The sequence below is a fragment of the Tachyglossus aculeatus genome, chromosome 6 (genome assembly GCF_015852505.1).
Source record: "Tachyglossus aculeatus isolate mTacAcu1 chromosome 6, mTacAcu1.pri, whole genome shotgun sequence".
Lineage (NCBI taxonomy): Eukaryota > Metazoa > Chordata > Mammalia > Monotremata > Tachyglossidae > Tachyglossus > Tachyglossus aculeatus.
Window position 1 is genome coordinate 47,889,856 of NC_052071.1, and position 10,366 is coordinate 47,900,221.

At 47.2% G+C, this 10,366-nt stretch overlaps 1 non-coding gene across 1 annotated transcript; it reads left to right on the top strand.

Moving 5' to 3' along the window:
- The first annotated feature begins 2,692 nt into the window (after positions 1-2,692).
- LOC119930345 lies at positions 2,693-2,830 on the top strand. The gene has a single exon (XR_005451822.1). It is a non-coding gene; the product is annotated as a small nucleolar RNA SNORA7 (small nucleolar RNA).
- The last annotated feature ends 7,536 nt before the right edge of the window (positions 2,831-10,366 follow it).

A 10,366-nucleotide genomic window follows, 5' to 3' on the forward strand; every position in this document is an offset into this window, starting at 1 on the left:
GTGGCCATTCACATGTTTTACTGTTTCATAAATGTTTCCAGGCACTATTGAGTTTGGGTTTAATTTGTTCAATGATCCCAGAGCTGACTTTCCGACATGCTAGTCCTCTGCATCGTCCCAAGATCTGAGCTCCCGCTTGTTAAGAAGAAAATAGTTAAGCACTTACTATGTGCCAGGCACTGTACTGAGCACTTAGATGCCACAATTATTATTATTATTATTAAAACAGTAACGGGAAGTCAACCTGAAGCCAGACAGGATTGAAAAGAGCCCAGATGGTGACTCTGTGGCCTCTTGGGCCTTGGAAGCCCGTCCCCACACAGCCTCTCCCCCCTCTGAAATCCAGCCCTGTTCTCACCCCTGTAAATTTTGTTTCTGCACTAGCTGACCATCAGGTCTAGAAGCCAGAACCCAGGCTAGGGAGAATTAGGAAAATAAGAGAGAAGCCTATGCCAGACTTGGACATACTGAGCCACCTAATACTAATAATCTCTGTGGTACTTTTAAATTCTCATTATGAGCCAAGCACTGGAGTAGAGACAAGATAATCGGGCTGGACACAGTCCCTGTCCCACACAGGGCTCAAGGTCTAAGCAGGAGAGGGAGCAAGTACTTAATCTCCATTTTAGGGATGAAGAAACTGAGGCACAGCGAATTGAGTGACTTGTCCAAGGTCGCCCAGCAGGTAAGTGGCAGAGCTGGAATTAGAACCCAGGTCCCCTGATTCTAGGTCCTGAACCCTTTCCAATAGACCATGCTGCTTATCTACAGGCTTGGGTTTATCATTCACTTGTAATTAATCAATTGTATTTATAGAGTGCTTACTATATGCACAGCACTAAACACTTGGGAGAGTATAATGTAACAATATAAGAGAGTTGGTAGACATGTTCCCTGCCCACAGTGAGCTTACAGTCCAGAAGGGGAGACAAGCATTAATATAAATAAATAAATTTTGGATATGTACGTAAGTGCTGCGGGGCTGGGAAGGGGAATGAATAAAGGGAGCAAATCCAAGTATGAGGCAATGCAGGAGGAGTGGAAGAAGTTTCTCATTTCTTGTTAATGGCCATGAATTTGGAATTGCCCCCGAAACATCTCGGCAGGAAATGTGTCTGTTTATTGTTATATTGTACTCTCCTAAGTGCTTAATGCAGTGCTTCGTTCACAGTAAATGCTCAATAAATATGATTGAATGAATGAATGAATGATTCTCAGAGCTTCCTCTAAGCCTGCACTCTCAAGACTTGCTCTAGTCCAAACCCAGCCAGTGTTGCCCCACCCGGGGTTCTGCAGCCTCTGCCTCTGATGGACGTTTTCCCCAGGAGGCCAATCAGCAATCAGTTGATCAATGCTATTTATCGAACTCTTACTGTGAGCTGAGCACTATAGTAAGCAATACAGAGGTTATGGGGGAGCAGCCTGGTCTAGTGGAAAGAGCACCCACTTGGAAGTCTGAAGACCTGCTTTCTAATTCAGGCTCCACCCTTTTCATTCATTGATTCATTTATTCATTCATTCAATCATATTTCATTCATTCAAGCCTATTTAATAATAATAATAATAATGGCATTTATTAAACACTTATTCTGTACAAAGGACTGTTCTAAGCGCTGGGCACTGTTCTAATTTACTGAGTGCTTGCTGTGTGCAGAGCCCTGTACTAAGCTCTTGGAAAGTACAATTCGGCAGCAGATAGAGATAATCCCTCCTGTGTGCAGAACACTGTACTAAACACCTGGGAGAGTAAAATAAAACAATAAAAAGATACATTCCCTACCCATAATAAGCTTACAGTCCAGACAGAGAGACACTTGTCTGCTTGGTGACCCTGAGCAAGTCAAATAACTTCTCTGTGCCTCAGTTACCTCTTCTATAAAATGGGGATTAAATCCCCCTCCCCCTTACTTAGACTGTGAATCCTATGTAGAACAGGGAATATGCTTTGGAGAAGTAGCATGGCTCAGTGGACAGAGCCCAGGCTTTGGAATCAGAGGTCATGTGTTCTAATCGCGGCTCCGCCACTTGTCAGCTGTGTGACTTTGGGCAAGTCACTTAACTTCTCTGTGCCTCAGTTACCTCATCTGTAAAATGGGGATTAAGACTGAACCCCCAGTGGGACAACCTGATCACTTTGTAACCTCCCCAGCGCTTAGAACAGTGCTTTGCACATAGTAAGCACTTAATAAATGTCATTATTACTATTATTATTATTATTAGAACAGTGCCTGGCACATAATAAGTGCTTAAGAAACGCCATCATCATTATTATTACTATTATTATGATTATCTATTCCAACGCTTAGAATAGTGCATGGCATAAAGTAGGCACTTAACAAGTACCCTTAAGAAAAAAATGTCTGACCAGACCCTTGACTGCAACCTAATAGACAGAGGACCTGGAAGCCCACTGTTGGGTAGGGACTGTCTCTATATGTTGCCAACTTGTACTTCCCAAGCAGTTAGTACAGTGCTCTGCACACAGTAAGCGCTCAATAAATACGATTGATTGATTCTAATCCTGGCTCCACCACTTCCCTCCTGTGTGACCTTAGACTAGTCATTTATCTTCTCTGGGCCTCAGTTTCCAAATCTGTAAAACAGGGATTCAATACCCCACTCCCAGCCCCACAGCACTTATGTACACATCTGTAATTCATTTCTTTATTTATATTAGTGTTTGTCTTCCCCTCCCCTCTCAGGGTTGCACCTGGAGAGTTTTCAGTACTCTACCAGTCTCGACTATGGGAGGGAGAGTCAAGCAGAGGCCAACCCGTTCCATTCCTAGCTTGGGAAGTGGCTGGCGAGTGGAAGGTAATCTGCTACAAGTCAAAACTCACCTGTGATGGGCAGCAGTGACATGGGAGAGAGTCAAGGGCAGAGATTCAAGTTTACTGCATAGAAGGAGGTAATGGTAAGCCATTCCCATATTTTTACCAAGAAAACTCCGCCACTAATCTCCTCACCGTACCTCGTTCTCGCCTGTCCTGCCATCGACCCCCGGCCCATGTCATCCCCCAGGCCTGGAATGCCCTCCCTCTGCCCATCCGCCAAGCTAGCTCTCTTCCTCCCTTCAAGGCCCTGCTGAGAGCTCACCTCCTCCAGGAGGCCTTCCCAGACTGAGCCCCTTCCTTCCTCTCCCCCTCATCCCCCTCTCCATCCCCCCATCTTACCTCCTTCCCTTCCCCACAGCACCTGTATATATGTATATATGTTTGTACATATTTATCACTCTATTTATTTTACTTGTACATATCTATTCTATTTATTTCATTTTGTTAGTATGTTTGGTTTTGTTCTCTGTCTCCCCCTTTTAGACTGTGAGCCCAATGTTGGGTAGGGACTGTTTCTATACGTTGCCAATTTGTACTTCCCAAGCGCTTAGTACAGTGCTCTGCACATAGTAAGCACTCAATAAATACGATTGATGATGATGATGATGGATACACCACCAGAACAATTTGCAGGTGGAGGTGGGGCATTCTGGGAAAGATGTGTCCATGGCGTCGGTATGGGTCACAGATGACTCAATAGCATAAGACAAGACACACCCTTGTGCCCTGGGGTTTGGGGAACCTTTCTAGATGCCCCCAAGAAGCTCTCACCACGGAGCACCATGCATCATGAGTTCTCAAGCCTCTGCAACCTTTCCCTACCCAGCCTGGGACAAGGTTGACCCTCTCCCCAAAACGTGGCACTTCCTTTAGCCAGTGAGTTCCCTGGTTGGGCAACCACGGTGCATCTCTGAGGCAGTTTCAAGTTCTTGACATTCTTCGCCTTTCCTCTTTTATTTCTTTTCCCTCATCCGTCAACCACCAGGGGAGGTCAACAAGCAATCACCGAGCAACAACAGAGCCCAGAGCTCAGCACCGTGCCAGGAGGCTGCTCGGCTCCGAGCCATCGCTGCCCAGCAGGTGACCCCGGAGCTCACAGGGCCCCTGCCTTCTCGTGGCGCCAATTAGAACAAAAGGGCAGATCCGCCTTGGGGCTGTGCCAGCTTCCCCAATCCCCGGTCCAGGCTGACCCAAGTCACAGTTGCTGTGACATATGGCAGGCTGGCTGGGTTGGCCATTGGTTGGCCTCCAACGGCATCCTGATCCCACTCCAAGCATCCCTCTGTCCCTATGCCCAGGGGGCGGTCCTTTTCCAACTCTGGGAAGCTCTCTCCTGTTTCTTCGACCCTTGCCTCCCACTGGAAACTCTCCCACAGAGTGCTCAAGAGCGGCACCCATGCATACACACACAAAAAAAGGGAGAGAAAAAAGTTCACAAGGAAGGTCAACAAGAACAAACCTAAGAAGAGAAACTGGAGCTGGAGGCTCCCCACCCTGAAACCAGCGCTGGGGACAGGGGTACACATTTGTCCCGTGGGGCTTAATCTGCTGGCACTGAGGCAGGGGGATGGACCCTGAGGGATGGGAGTGCCCCCGGAGAGGGTGCTGAAGGGGGGGGCACCCCCACCACTGCAGGAAAGAGGTGGATACTGGAGCCAGAGACTGGTGGTGGGGCAGCCTTACTGGTGTGAGTGGGCATCGAGACAACCTGTATGGAGGTTGCAGGGGTGGCCAAGGGGCTGGGGCATTCCCTGTCAGGACCCCAAGGGCCCTGGGTGCACTGATCAGGGCTTAAAAGCACACTGGCTGCTCCTGGGAGGCAGAAGTGCCCCTACCTCGGGTCTTCACCTCTTCCAGCCCCTCCCACATATCTAGAGCCTGCCAGGTTTCCCCATGCTTTTATTCTGGGCAACATCAAGGAGCTCTGCCTTCTTGCCCGGTCACTTCCAGATCCCATTCTGCCATTTGCTGCCACCCCTCCCTCAGGGGAGAATCTAGCAGCTGGTCTTGGGCCTCTATAAATCATATCATAGAGTCTAGAGGCTTTGCACATAGTAAGCATTTAACAAATGCCATAATTATTATTAGAGGGACCCCGGAAAACCTCCTGGTCCATCCCAGCCAAGGAGACTCTATGCCATCCGCAGAGAGATTCCACAGGCTCCGTCGCTCACCCTGCTCATCCCATGGAGAATGTAAGGGGATTACAAACCATTGGCCTCAGTTTCCCTAGAAAAGCCGGGAATATTCCCAGCTGCAGTGTGGGAGGAGCAACAGTGAGTGGGGTAAGTTTGGGAGACCGAAAACCAGGTCGCAAAACAGGGGCACTGGAAACCTATTTGGCCATAGACACCCACCAATCAGGCGCCACAGAAAACGCTGGGAAGTCATATAGATGCTTCTCTTTCTTCTTCCAGGAAAGCACTGACTCTCAGCCCCCTGCTCTGAGAGGTGTAACTGAGGCTGAGGAAAGGGCAGGTTGAGAGGGGAAGCGAATGGGCTTGAGGATGAGGAACTGGAGTTGGGGCCCAAGATATCATCCAAGTTAGAGGGGAATACAGATATTAATATAACTAAATTATGGATATGTAGATAAGTGTTGTGGGGCTAAGGAAGGTGGAGAATAGAGGGTGAAAATCCAAATGCAAAGACAATGTTATACTGGGAGAAGAGGAAATGAGAGCTTAGTTGGGGAAGACCTCTTAGAGGAGATGTGTTTTTCATAAGGTTTTGATTAGGGGTCCAGGCAAGGGGAGGAGGGGTGGAGTCTAAGCTACCTGATATCCCTCTGGTCACCCCAAGGCTCCCAGGACAGACTGCCCAGTACCCTGACATTGGCCCAAATTCTCATGGGTAACCTCTGACCCTGACTCAAATCCAATCAATCAATCAGTAGTATTTATGGAGTGTCTACTGGGGCAGTAAATAGTATTGAATCAATCAATGGTATATCAGTCAATGGTATTTATTATTAATCATAATAATAATAATGTTGGTATTTGTTAAGCTCTTACTATGTGCCAAGCACTGTGCTAAGCGCTGGGGTAGATACAAGGTAATCAGGTTGCCCCACATGGGGCTCACAGTCTTCACCCCCATTTTACAGATGAGGTAACTGAGGCACAGAGAAGTCAAGAGACTTGCCTAATATCACGCAGCAGACAAGTGGCGGAGACGGGAATAGAATCCACGACCTCTTTCCACTATAATTCTATCATATCTATAATTCTATCTATAATTCTATTTATCTATTTTGAAGCGCTTAGTACAGTTCTCTGCACACAGTAAGCACTCAATGAATAGGATTGAATGAATGAATGAATGGTATTGACACCTGTCTACTTTTTTGTTTTATTGTCTGTCTCCCCCTTCTAGATTGTGAGCCCATAGTTGGGTAGGGACCGTCTCTATATGTTGCCAAATTGTACTTTCCAAGTGCTTAGTACAGTGCTCTGCACACAGTAGGTGCCCAATAAATACGATTGAAGGAAAGACTGAACTAAGCCATGCTGCTTCTGTACCTCAGCACATAGTGCAGTGCTTGGCTTTCAGTAAGCACTTAAAAATTGTAATTATTATTACTTTAGGAAGAACACTTGTTCATTCTGAAAGCCATTCTAGCTATAACACCCAAGGTTTAGGTGTTAGGTTTTCAGACTTTCAGACATGCAAGCCTGGAGAATCGGTAAAACCATGACCAATCACAACCAGCCCCGCAGACCCCTAAGTACCTTCCTACTAACACCCTCTCCACACCCAAATAAAACTTCCAACCACCCAGAGACCAAAACTGAGAACCAGTGCTAAAGAGACCTCCACACTGCACCACCACCAACCACACACAATGTTGTGGCACCGGTCAATCGACTTAACTGAGCATTTACTGTGTGCAGAGTACTGTGCTAAGCGCTTGGGAGAGTACAGTACAACAAAATAGGTAGACATAGTCTCTTCAGGCAAGAAGCTTAAGTTTAGAGGGGGAGACAGACATTAACATAAATAAATTACAGCTATGTAGAGGAGTGCTGTGGAACTGAGGGAGGGGGAACTACCAGTGCATAAAGGGGAAGGCATAGGGAAGGGATTGATGCCAGCAGGCTTGGGGATCGTGCTTGACACTCCAAACTCAAGGAGATTTGGAAGGGACCTGAGTGATTCATATGATTGTATCTCCCCCAGTTCTGTGATTGTCTTGTCCCTGTTCTATGGTGGTGCCTCCCCCAGTTCTCTGACTGGGTCTCAATCAATCGATCAGATTAATTGAGCACTTACTGTGCACAGAGTACTGTACTAAGTACTTGGGAGAGTACCATACAACAGAGTTGGTAGGTTCCTTGCACACGAGTTTAGATTCTAGATGGGGAGACGGACGTCCACGTAAATAAATAAATCACGGATATGTACATAAGTGTGGTGGGGCGGAGGGAGGGGTGAATAAAGGATGCAAATACATTTGCAAAGTAGATACAGAAAGGATTGGGAGAAGAGGAATTAAAGGCTTAGTCAGGGACGGCCTCTTGGAGGAGATGTGGCTTTAATAAGGTTTTGAAGGTGGCGAGAGAGATCGTCTGTTACATATGAAGAGGGAGGGAGTTCCAGGACAGAGGCAGGATGTGGGTGAGAGGTTGGGGGTGAGATGAGGCAAGACTGGGGTACAGTGAGTAAGTTAGAGTGATGTGTGCAGCCTGGGTTGTAGTAAAAAAGCAGCGAGGTAAGGAAGGAAAGGGCAAGGTGATTGAGTGCTTTAATTCAATGGTAAGGAGTTTCTGTTTGATACAGAGGTGGAGAGGAAAGGGTGATGTTATGAAGGGTGATTTTAGTGATGTTATGAAGGTTGAATGGACAGGATTTGGTGATACATTGAATATGTGGGTTAAATGAGAGGGATGACTCGAGGATAATGCCAAGGTTACAGGCTTGTGAAACAGGGAGGATGGTGGTGCTGTCTACAGTGATGGGAAAGTCATGCATGGGACAGGTGGGAAGATAAGTTCTGTTTTGGGCATGTTGAGTTTGAGGTATCGGTGGAACATTCATTCATTCAATCATATTTATTGAGAGCTTACTGTGTGTAAAGCACTGTACTAAGCATTTGAGAAGTACAAGTCGACAACATATAGAGATGGTCCCTACCCAACAATGGGCTCACAGTCTAGAAGGGGGAGACAGACAACAAAACAAAACATGTAGACAGGTGTCAAAACCGTCAGAACGAATAGGACTACAGCCATATACACATCATCAACAAAATAAATAGAATAGTAAATATGTACAAGTAAAATAAATAGAGTAATAAATCTGTACAAATATATACAAGTGCTGTGGAGAGGGGAAGGAGGTTGGGGGGGATGGGGAGGAGGAGGGGACAGGTGGGCTCAGTCTGGGAAGGCCTCCTGGAGGAGGTGAGCTCTCAGTAGGGCTTTGAAGGAAGGAAGAGAGCTAGCTTGGCAGATGTGTGGAGGGAGGGCATTCCAGGCCAGGGGGAGGACGTGAGCCAGGGGTCGACGAAGGGACAGGTGAGAATGAGGTACGGTGAGGTTAGTGGCAAAGGAGCGGAGGGTGTGGGCTGGGCTGGAGAAGGAGAGAAGGGAGGTGAGGTTGGAGGGGGCAAGGTGATGGAGAGTCTTGAAGCTGAGAGTGAGTTTTTGCTTGATTCGTAGGTTGACAGGCAGCCTCTGACATCCAAGACATCCAAGTAGAGATGTCATGAAGGCAGGAGGGAATACAAGACTGCAGAGAAAGAGAGAGATCAGAGCTGGAGATACAAATTTGGGAATCATCCTCATAGAGATGGTAGAAGAGCAGAGTTCTTGGGATGAGTATTTCCAGCCCTGTCTCACTCCTGATCATTCACTGTGTCTCCCCGGTTCAATGATTTTTGGTCCCCCAGTTCTATGATTGTCTCTTCTCCAGGTCTCTGATCGGGTCCCCTCAGGTCTGTGGTTGTGTCACATCAGTTCCCTGAATTTGTCTGGCCCCAATAAGGGTTTCACCCACATTTCGTAGTGGCCAAGCAGAAGAGGGAGTGAAAGGTAGAAACTATTATAAAATGAGAAGGAAAGATTTTCTACTACAACCCAACATACACACTTTGCTCCCCTAATGCCAACCTACTCACTGTAAAGAAGGGGTCTTTATCTTGTGAGCTATGCATGATTAGCACTGTTTTTTAATGTTATCTGTTAAGTGCTTACTTTGTGCCACACACTGTACTGAGCAAGGCTTGGGAAAACTGTCCATGTAGTCCCACAAAAGCTACAGAAGAAGCTTAGTGGATAGAGCATAGGCCTGGCAGCCAGAAGAGGCTGCATTCTAATCCTGACTCCAGCACTTGTCTGCTGTGTGACCTTGGGCAAGTCACAACTTCTCTGGGCTCCAGTTCCTCAAAAATCTCCAGTGGCTACCAATCAATCTGCACATCAGGCAGAAACTCCTCACCCTGGGCTTCAAGGCTGTCCATCACCTCGCCCCCTCCTACCTCACCTCTCTTCTCTCCTTCTACAGCCCAGCCCGCACCCTCCACTCCGCCGCTAATCTCCTCACCATACCTCGTTCTCGCCTGTCCCGCCATCGACCCCCGGCCCACGTCATCTCCCGGGCCTGGAATGCCTTCCCTCTGCCCATCCGCCAAGCTAGCTCTCTTCCCCCCTTCAAGGCCCTGCTGAGAGCTCACCTCCTCCAGGAGGCCTTCCCAGACTGAGCCCCTTCCTTCCTCTCCCCCTCGTCCCCCTCTCCATCCCCTCCATCTTACCTCCTTCCCTTCCCCACAGCACCTGTATATATGTATATATGTTTGTACATATTTATTACTCTATTTATTTATTTATTTTACTTGTACATATCTATTCTATTGATTTTATTTTGTTAGTATGTTTGGTTTTGTTCTCTGTCTCCCCCTTTTAGACTGTGAGCCCACTGTTGGGTAGGGACCATCTCTATATGTTGCCAATTTGTACTTCCCAAGTGCTTAGTACAGTGCTCTGCACATAGTAAGCACTCAATAAATACGATTGATGATGATGATGATGATGATCTGTAAAATGGGGAGTAAGTCTGGCCTAGAATGCCCTCCCTCCACACATCCGCCAAACTAGCTCTCTTCCTCCCTTCAAAACCCTACTGAGAGCTCACCTCCTCTAGGAGGTCTTCCCAGACTGAGCACCCCCTTTTCCTCTCCTCTCCCTTCCCTCCCTCCCTCCCTCTGCCCTACCGCCTTCCCCACCCCACAGCACTTGGTTATATGTGTACATATCTATTACTCTATTTTATTAATGATGTATATATAGCTATAATTCTAGTTATTCTGACGGGTTTTGACTTCTCTCTACATGTTTTGTTGTCTGTCTCCCCCTTCTAGACTGTGAGCCCGTTGTTGGGTAGAGACCATCTTTATAAGTTTCCGATTTGTACCTCCCAAACGCTTAGTACAGTGCTCTGCACACAATAAGCACTCAATAAATATGATTGAATGAATGAACAAATGACCGTGAGCCCAATATGGGACATGGGCTGTGTCCAACCTGATTGGCTTG